This window comes from Nanorana parkeri, unplaced genomic scaffold (genome assembly GCF_000935625.1).
Source record: "Nanorana parkeri isolate BGI_ZX_2015 unplaced genomic scaffold, ASM93562v1 scaffold709, whole genome shotgun sequence".
NCBI classification, from domain to species: Eukaryota; Metazoa; Chordata; class Amphibia; order Anura; family Dicroglossidae; genus Nanorana; species Nanorana parkeri.
The window spans coordinates 588533-597900 of record NW_017306977.1 but is presented as its reverse complement, the minus strand read 5'-3'; positions in this window follow the sequence as shown (position 1 = coordinate 597900).

Here is a 9368-nt window from a genome sequence, read left to right as displayed (position 1 = left end):
GTGTGGGTGGGGGGGGGGGGGGGTGACCCAGGATCAGTTGAGTATAACAACTGATCCTCATTTTTTTATCTTAGGTGACGAGAACTACAAGCTGAAGATGGGCTTTAATATGTACAGCATCAAGGAAAGAAGGGGAGCATAACTGAAACCTACTACAATTAGGTAAGTTTCATGTTCACTAGCAAAAGTTGCAAGTGTGTCTAAAACTTTATTAGTATATTTGCATATATTGGATATGTCGACTCGTTGCTGCCCCACCTTGCACAAAAACACTGACACAGGCAAAGCTGCCTTTTGTTTGCTGTACATCGCTGCATTCTTGTGTGGCACAGATTTGTGCACCAAATTACTGCATTCTTATTCCCCCTATTTCCACAAATGATATTGAAGTTAGGCAACCCCTTGAATTCTTAATATTAGGCATGCCTAAAAGGATAGGCAGAGAATGTGCATGCAGAACTAGTATTGGGTAAGCAGGTTCTGTGTATACAGGACAAAGTGGTGTTTGGGCCACAGCATCGTGAGGCAGGGCACATCTGCCTTTTCTTTCTGTCAGTGGTTGTCCAATACAGCAGGGAGCACATGGAAGAGGTAGTAAAGTGGCTCAGAAATACTTCCTCATCTTTATCTTATCAAGCGTCAACATTTGCAAATGCACTCTCTTCTTCCTACTCCTCTACTGCTAATTATGCCATAGCCCAGCAAAATGGCATTGAGGAGTCAGCTGAAATATTTCAGTACACCATCAGTAACTTGCTGCAGGAGGATGTGAAAGAATTTATGTTGTTGAATGTTAAGGAAGAGAGCATAGGGGAGACTACATCACGCAGGGAGCAGCAAGTGGCAGGGATGTTCCTGCCAGGTGGGCTAGAGAGATGAGTAGGGTGGTAACGATAAGGTTTCAGACCATACCAGGGTGTGTAACACCAGGTAATGTACCAGGTAATGTAGATGAGGAAAGTGATAGAGAGGCAGAAAATCAGGAAAGGAGGATTTCATCCAGTGGCAGCTTGCAGGGGGCTGGAGGGAATAGTCTTCATTTTTCACTGGATGGCCCTGCCCCACGGGTACAGGTTACTGCTCTCACCAGGGCTGCTCCACATAGTTATGCAGTCTGGGTATTTGTTGACACATTTGCTGTCGACAGCAATGTTTTGGTTTGCAGCCTCTGTCTGCAGCATATCAGTTGTGGGAAAACTAGCAGTCAGTTGGGTACCACATGCAAGAGGAGACACATGAATCTGCACCACAAAGCTCGGTGGGAGCAGCACCTCATTGATACTGGTTGGTAGCTATTCCTCAATTTCCCCCTCTCTTCTCACTCCACAAGATTCTCCATTTGCATCTATTGCAACATCTGTGGCATTAGAAGGCAGGGAGGGAAGCCTGGCAAGGGGTTTGAGAGGCTTACCTTACAACACATCAATCAGGGAAGAGGGTCCGCATGAGGCATGCTGAGTAGGGCAAAGTGTAGGTTTGAACCTCACTGTAAGACTACAAACAATGGAATCACCAACATCATGCTTGCCCACGCATGTATCTCTTTCACAACTGCTGGTGAGTAAGAAAAAAAAATGTCTCCTAGTCACTCAAATGCACAGTATCTTATTGTAAGCTTGGTAAAACTGCTGGCTTTACACCTGTTCCCATTCCATCTAATGGCTCATGGAGTTAGCCCCTTTTGTCAGTTTATGGCCTGTGCTGCACCTCAGTGACAGGTACCCAGTCACCATTTTTGACCCAGAAAGCCATTCCTGCTTTCCACCAGTATGTGAATGTATTGTGTCTGAGTTACTGGACCACGCTTTTGGTGAGGGGGTTCACATGATCACACACACGGTCCAGAAAGCATGGGCAGGAACATTATATCACCTTTATGGATCACTGGATAAATGTTCTGGTGGCTGGGAAGGATGCAGGATGGGGCACAATGGTGTGGTGCTTAGTGTATCCACCTCTACCCGCTCATCCTCAATATGATAATTTCTCGTAATCTGCCAAAATAAAAAAGGTACCTTCGACCTTCACCAGCTCCTTCCACCTCTACTGGCGTGTCACCATTTCCAGCTCCTATCACCTTTGATGGCCTGTCACTATTACCAGTTCCTGTGGCCTTTGATGGTCTTTCTATATTACAAGCTCCTGCAACCTCTGCTAGGTTGTCACAATTGCCAGCTTCTTCAACCTCTCCTGGCCCATTGCAGTGCTCTGGAGCTGTAAAGGTGCCATATATACTCCTTCCACAGCTGGACCTCAGCTCTGCATCTCTTAGGTTGCAGCCTATTTTAGCACTCTGGTACTCATAAACATTTTTGGCTATTTCCTTTCTGAAATACTACACTTTAATGTTTATTTCAACATAATTTCAAGGTATTACTTCTAAAATATTACATTCAAATTTTTACATAATAAACTGCTTCATCTCTTCCTCTTACATTGCTGCCTTACCAAACTCCGTACATACTCTCACAAATAACCAACCCTCTGTACATACTCTTCAGCCACTGTGCTATATGTGTGGCTATTGCCACTGAAATAATACAATCTAATTTTTATTTCAGGCTAAAACCTGCCTCATCTTTCCCTCTTACCTTCATACCTTGTGACCTTACCAAGCTGCTGTTCAGCCATGGTACAATATGTTTGACCTTTCACAGATAATACACTCTAATGTTTGTTTCAAGATAAATTTTATATTACTAGCTAAAAAAGCTGCTTATACGGTCGGGGAAATGAACAATATTTGAGGCTATTGTCACTTATATAATACACTCTTATTTCGATTGAAAGACAAAACCTGCCCAATTTCCCGCCTATTCAAGTGATCTCATACAGCCCTGACTCCTGATGTTAGCCAATTTCTACCAAACACATACTTCAAGTCCATGTTTTAGAATATTTTGGGAATAACTGCATATGTGGATGGAAGGGGGTTGGGAGAAGGTTGTGGCTTTGAAGTGTTTTTGTGCATTCCGACATTTTGTTATACAACTAAGATAATACAGTATGGCACTGTGAGAGAGGAAGCTCACAAACTATACTATGAAACAGTTGTGCCATTTGCCAATTGGTATAAAAGTTGAGGGCTTCAGCTTTTTTTAAGAGTACCCTTTCCTATAGCTTTTATATCTGTTGTTGCTGCTACTTCTTCCAGTAAATTTAGGCCTATTACGACTGGATAAAAACATTTCCTTCAAGTAAGTAAATGTAATTCCTTGTTAGAACAATGATATAAACAATTATATAAAATAGGGTAGAGAATCTCACCCCATAATCCCCTGTTCACCCTGTTAGCCAATAAAAATGGAATGTCATTGCTTCCTGCTGAGTGATAGGGCTCTGGCTGCCAATAATGGGGGCTTTGTTATGTGCAAGCCCCTTCACTATAAAAGCGGGGAAGCACAGAACAGCCATAGGGGTTGATTTACTAACCTTATAAACACACCACGAGCGTGTATACACCTCTGCAGTGTGTTCCCTCCCAGCATGATCTATGGGTGGAATCTAAACACCTTTGTAATGTGTACACACCCAGCAGGTGTGTTGTGCAAAGCCCTGAAGGAATTCCAAGGTGATGTTGGGTAAATTAGCTCTATGTTGTGTTGCTTGCGTTGATGAATGCAAGGAATGTAAATGCATGAGCTAACCATTTTTGTCTAAACTGTGAAGCAGCATTATATATGCATCATGTGCATGATTTTTCCATATATGGCATTAGTGGAAATATGCTTTTAGAGACTTTTTGGTTGATAAATACGTTTTGCTGTGTGAAAATCACACACACCTGGTGTGTGTGTGTGTTTAGGTTAGTAAATCACCCCCATAGTGTCAGTGTATTGGAAACTGTCATAGGGAAAGGATAGGGAAAGTTGACAAACAGCATAGGGAAAGATTAGGGTCAGTTAGCAAACTGTACTTTAATTCTGATTGCTAGCTCTTTGGGCAATCAAACCCTTTGCTGCCTTTTTTGTTGTTATTATTTTGGGCTTATATTTCTTTCATTTTATCTTGTATTTTGTGGTTGATTTAGGGTCAGTGGTCACTTTTAGCAGCTGTCCTGTCCATAGCAAACTTTTATGTTGCTGTAAGTGGCAGTGTTTGGGGATTTTTGCTTCTTTTATATTATTTATTATTTAGTAGTTAATTGTAAAAGAAAACAATCCACAGCCAGATATCCGCTGCCAGTGTATGCTGTTGCAGGACCAGTTGTGTTGTTTGAAAGGAATTTCTGGACCACAAGACTAACTGCCGGTGTCCGCTGTCAGAATACAATGAAGACAAAGGGAGATTCCTTGATCAACACTCGTAAGCATGGATGGAGAAATATGTAATATTTTCTTTGTTCAGCCTGGAGGTTGAACAAAAAAATATTACATTGTATGGCCAGCTTTTGCCTACTAATTCAGACCAACTGTACTCTTTCTAAAATACATATGCAAGAATGACAGAATGCACTTAGGTGAATCTTCAAGATGCATGTTTTAAATGTCAGTCATTATTTTCACCACCAATGAATTTTTGGTGAAAGTCACATTTACTGCTTTATGAATATTCCTCTTAAAGTATATGTAAATACTTTTTTTAGTTTTGGATAGAGTGGGGAGGGATTAAAACCCCTTTCAGGTTTTTTTCACTTGCAAATGTTTTGGAGTTGTCATCAGAGCAAGAAGTGAGGGAAATTCCTCCAATAAGAATACATTTTCTTATAACAGGTCTTTAAGATGGGAATTCCATTCACTTACACATCTGCATAGGGATATATTTCATGAACTGTTTACTGATGTGCTGTAAGTGGGACATGACATTACATCATTGCACATTAACTGCCCATGGAGTCTATGGCTGCCACTTTTCACGTGACAGCAGCTGACTTTTACAACATGAAAACTTATATCAGGTAATCTGTGAACGTTTTAGGGAAGGAATGTATTACACAATGCAATACTGAGCACACCATAGGGCCCAATTCATACCTGATTGCTTTGCTAGGACTTTGAATGTGTCTTTTAGCACATACAAAGCCTGGAAAATATGAAGACTTATTCTCTGTTATTTTTTATGGGGCTGTCCACATACCCATGTTTGATTAAGCATGCATAAAAATGCCTATAAGCATATTAACACATAATTTATGTGAGTTTTTTGCATGTTTTGATGGAAGCATTTGTGAAATGATTGCTTTAAAAAATAATATTTTTATACACAAAATTAACAAAGCACTGAGCTGAATGCAAGACAAGTTTACAATGTCTGCTGGTGATTTTATTTGTTTAACATTTTAGATTCCCATTGGTTAAATTACCTTCTATAAGACCTTCTTTAAACACTTACAGCGAATCTGTGCTTTGTCCATGCAGGGCTAAGCAATATGCTCACTTTAATAGCAGCACCCATCTGTACATACACACACCTTCTTTTCAACTGCTGCTTTGTGTGGCCAAAGGGAGCACCTTGGAATTTACATGGGGCAAGGTTTTTCTCCCCATCCATGTGTAAAAGAGCTGAGCGCCTGAACAGTCAATCGCCAAGCACCAGCACTGTAAGGTGGGAGGTAGGGAAATGCTTTCCATACCCAAAAGGACTTAATATTTTCTTCATTACTGGTGGTCAAACAGAGTAGATGGGGAAATAAAGGAAAATTAGTATGTGCAGCTAATGGGTCTGCCATTAAAATGAACCTATTCTTTTATACTGCATGGGTAAGAATATGTGCACTTTGGTGCAAAGTCCACTAAAATACCTCCCAAAGACTTTCTGCCCACAGCTATGACAGTAGTCCTAGATCAGGGGTACTTAATCCTCCTGTCCCATCGCACTCCTGACCGGACAAAAACCCAAATGCAACTGGGTGGGTGCGGTGGTGACAACGGATGCCTCCGTGAAATGTAGATAGATTAAAGTAGTCACTCGCACTTCATGATATTAAAGTCAATGCTGTTTATTGACTGAGATAACACACCACATCTCCTTAGCGACGTTTCGAGACCATGCGGTCCCGTCCTCAGGCAAACAGAGAGTGATTGTTTGCCTGAGGACGGGACCGCATGGTCTCGAAACGTCGCTAAGGAGATGTGTGTTATCTCAGTCAATAAACAGCATTGACTTTAATATCATGGAGTGCGAGTGACTACTTTAATCTATCTAGATCAGGGGTAGACAACCCTGGCACTCCAGCTGTGGTGAAACTACAACTCCTATGAGGCATTGCAGACTCTTACACAAGTTATTTATAATGTCATAAATTTCAAAGTCTGCGTCTCCAAAATAAAATTACATAACTGGACTTTGTGAAGAAAGGTGAAATAAACTAAAGTAAGTGAACCTTCACTTAACTTCAAACATCCATTCATGTTCAGGGGAGGTTTTTCCTTTTTTTATTTCCCTTATATGTTTTTGGATGTTTGCATTTACCTTGAGTTTGCTACACTTTACTACACTTCACACTTTGGTAAATCAACCCACCAACATTTAGTACCTCTTTTACACAAATGTCTGAGTATCTCTAATTCAGGTAGATAGGAGTACAAAAATGGCAAGTATATGTATAGTATCATAATAAAAAGAGATCTTGGTTGCATTTATAGCAAATATATATATGGAAGGCACAAAACACTCTCAAGCTGTCCCTTCTCTAAATTATGGAGGGTGGCACCAGCATGTCATGCATGCTTGGGATGTAAACATATAGGCATGACTAAACTAAAAAAAAAAAACTACCAGAACAAGCAATCTCTTTTCTTCATGGGTCACAGTGTCTTTCTCTAGGGTTTGGATAATCCCATTTTGTGGCTTTGAGATGCAGGTCTTAAATTGGGTCACTTTTACTAATACCTACCAAGACTAAGAAATGGGTATGTGTATTGCTATAGGTACATAATTTTAATCATTCTACTAATTAGAAAGGTGTTTTACAATTTGCTTAAAGTGACATTAAACTCAGGAATTAAATCTTAAAAATGCTTTCAAGTACCTTAACTATTAACAAAAATGTACCTTTTTTGTGCATCACTTAGCTGTAGATCCTCAAATCATCTCCTTCTGGAGGGGGGCTACTTTTGTTCTCAATGGTCCCTGTGTGCGGTAAAGTAGTCACCGCTCCAAGCTCACTCCAATCTCAATACAAATTAGTGAACTAAACTTAAGATTGTAGTCCATCATGGGAGTGAACTTGGAGCAGTGGCTACTTTACAAAACACACAACAAAAGTAGCCGCCCTCCAGAAGGAAGGACAGTGCCAGCAGGAATTCCGAGATGGTTCGAGGCTCTACAGCTGAGTGATATACAGGGCCAGATTTCCCACAAGGCCAACTGAGGACCGGCCTCGGGGCAGCAGGGAGTAGAGGGGCAGCAGGGGTGTGGAATTCCTATCTCCCGACGCCCGGGACATGCAGTTCCGGGAGCCAGGCGGGTAGTTGTTTTCTACATTTCTACTTTGGACAAGCAGGGCTAAATGTAGAATGGGGAAGCCGCCGCTCGTTCTGTTCAAGTGATAATAAAGTTAAAAAAAAATAAAAATTAAAACCAACCCTGCTGCCCCACCATCTGGGGGGAAATTTTGTCGGAGAGGGGGGCACATTAAGGAACCTGGCCTTGGGGCAGCAGAGAGAGTAAATCCGGCCCTGGTGATATACACATAAGATACATTGTTAATAGTTAAGGTACATGAATGCATTTTTAAGATTTATTTCTTGGGTTTAGTGTTACTTTAATACTGTTAACGTAGCTGGTGTTTATATGTACCTGTACTCTTTTGTGGGTTTAAGAACATTAACCCTGTTTACTCCAGGAATTCTTTCCATGTCTCTGAAAGAGGATCGCTAGGTGAGTGTCTTAGATCACTTATGCCCACTAATGTCTGGATAGAAAATTATGCAAAATTTTCTCAACAGGGACACAGACAGCAATTAAAACACAGTTCTAAGCCTGACGTAAAGTAGATTACAGTAGTGCAAACTGTCCATTTTGCTAACACATAGCAGTAAAAACCCAACAGGGGATCTAATCCTTCCCCACTGTACCCAAAACTTAAACTGCCATTGTCATTGTCTGCACATATCTGTTTTATACACATAAACTTATATTATGATATGAGTCTATGGCCAACATGAATTTACAAGCACAAACATCTCACAAAATTAAAGAGAGGAGGTAAACTCAATCACTAAAATCTCATATAGGTTTTAATATGTTAATACTTTTATTAAAATAGTACTTAGTGATCCTGCCATGAACTTCTTCCTGTGACAATGCTTTGTTCCCGTCTCCACATTGTGCTTCTGTGTGGTTACTCCATCAGAAAGGACTACAAGTGGTTGCTCCAACACACGTTCCGCAGGCATGGTCCACTGTTGTAACCATCAGTCAACCCACCTTGAGAAATGCCCTGCAACCATTGCAGAGTGTATGTAGGCAGGAGGTGGCTGCAAAGTGGATGCAGGAGATCAACAGCACTGAGATGCAACAAATGGTGAAAAAAACATTGAAAACAAATATTTTCTATAAAAGCAAACTGACAGAGCAAAACTAAATGTCAGCTAGTTAGGGTTTTACATTTATGTGGATTATTAGTTTATTACATTATTTCAGTTGCTCTTATTTTAAAACAAACTCCTGCTTTTCTATTAGGCTGCAGTTTATTACTTCTAAATATATTTAACTATAATAAATTCCAAGATCAGGAGGATTTTTTTAATGTAGCAACACTTATAGGAAATCTACTTTATCATAATTTAGGCAGATTTCACCAGGCAGACGGCAATAAGAATGACAGGGGTTGAAGTAAATGCATTGCTGTTTTTACAGACCTCATATGGCTGCTGTAATGGAGCCAAAGGCATCTTTTTGAACTAAGAGCAGGATGTGTACGGATGTGTATGCTCCTCCTCGCATTGAGCATTTTGCTGTCTTTGTCAAAGTGAATGACAACAATTTGGCCAACTCCGTCTGAGCTGCACTCAACAATGACAGGCAAATTATCAGAGGCCCTGCACTCCTTATTATCAGAGGAGAAGTCATCAGGAGGACGTGTGGAAGATCCCTCTCCCCTGTCACTATTTGTCAGTGGGACAAGGGCCACAGCTATGGGTAGCTGACAGGTAATTTCAACAATAACAATTACTCCTATTACTGGTGTCATAAACAATTCGCCTAAGGCATGACAATAGCAAAGCTTTATAATTCAATGCCATATAAATAAATGCCATCAGGTAACAAGTAATTTGCTTCCAATCAAGCTTTGCCCCTGACATTAATATTGTTATTGAAGGAAGATAGAAAATTGAAAAAATTCAATATGTTAATAGATTAAGAGAGGTGGAAGGGATACATGGAAAGGCACAATCTTCATACCCAAGTATGATTTTATATAT